We start from the raw sequence: 1535 nt of genomic DNA, 5'->3' as shown, positions 1-1535 counted from the left end.
TGTTGTTGTTGTTGTAGGTGGACACAATGCCTTTATATTATTTTATTTATTTATTTTTATGTGGTGCTGAGGATCGAACCCGGGCGAGTGCTCTGCCGCTGAGCTACAACCCCAGCCCTGGCCTTGGACTTCAGATCTTCCTGCCTAACTCAGCCTGTGCAGTAGCTGGGATGAAGGCCTGTGCCACCAAGGCAGGCCAGAGCCCCTGTTGTTAACAACTGCCTTGCAGACCTTAGAGACCTTTTGTTTAGTCATCCACGAGAGGACTCAGACATCCCCACTCCCTAAGCTTGAGCTTTCTCTATCTATCTACACCTCCCTCTCCCCCCCTCCCTCTCTCTCCCTCCCTCTCCCCTCCCTCTCTCCCCCTCCCTCTCTCCCCCTCCCTTTCCCCCTCCCTCTCCCTCTCCACCTCCCTCTCCCACTCCACTTCCCTCTCTCCCCCTCCTTCTCCCTTTCCCCCTCCCTCTCCCTCTCTTATTTTTTCTTTTGAGAAAGGGTCTCACTAAGTTGTCAGGGCCTCACTAAGTTGCTGAGGCTGACCTTGAACTTGTGATCCTCCTAGCTCAGCCTTGGAGGTCACTGGTATTATAGATATGTACCACTGTGCCTGGCAAGAATCTACTTTGCTTACATGTACTTCTTTCCATTGCAGGTCTGCAAACAAACACCTTTATCTATTCTCATTTTACTTTGTTCATGGCTTTCTTCTCTTTTGGTTTTGGTTTTTCAAAAGATGGAGTCTAGCCATGTCACCCAAGTTGACCTTGAACTCCTGGACTCACAGGATCCTCCTTCCACTTCAGCCTCCCTAGTAGCTGGGACTGCCAGTGTCCACCTCCACAGCCAGACAAACTGATCTTGTCCTGTGCTCAAAGGCTGCTTCTCGCACTGAGAATCGAGAACAAAATTCTTTCTGTGGCCCAGGAGGTTCTGGCTGGTCTGTCCAGAGCCACATTCTCCTGCGGGATACTGTCCTCTGCTCTCGTGGGGCATCCACTCTCAGGACAGATATTCCTTGCTCTTTATTTCCCACAGGATTTTTCACTTCTCCTTCTCTCTTGAAAACATCCACACCCAACCCTTTTCCTTAAGGTACCATATTTCCTTTTCTCAATGATTATTCTTGTCCCTCCAATTTGAATTCAGGTATAGCCTCTGTTACCCACACCAGTGTTCAGCTGGCAATCCTTCTGCCTCAGCCTCCTGAGTAGATGGGATTACAGGTATGCACCACCATGCCAACCAAGCTCCTTCCACTTTTAAAAAATGTCCTTGATCCCCTTCTCTGCATGACCAAGTTCTACTTATGCATTCAGATTCTGCCCCAGTGCCACCTCCTTCAAGGAGCCCCCTCTGGCTCTCCCCGAACTGGATGCCATGAGTTCCTACAGACCCCTCCATCATGTTGCCTTCCATAGGGCAGGTTTACAGGAAGTCAGCTGCTGCAGAAAAGTGGAATAAACCAATGACTTCAGCAATAAGATTGTTGTGGGCTAGAAGTGTAGTTCAAGCCACATGTGGGGCTGCACGCC

The sequence above is a fragment of the Marmota flaviventris genome, chromosome 3, assembly GCF_047511675.1.
Source record: "Marmota flaviventris isolate mMarFla1 chromosome 3, mMarFla1.hap1, whole genome shotgun sequence".
Lineage (NCBI taxonomy): Eukaryota > Metazoa > Chordata > Mammalia > Rodentia > Sciuridae > Marmota > Marmota flaviventris.
Note: the sequence above shows the minus strand (reverse complement) of the source record.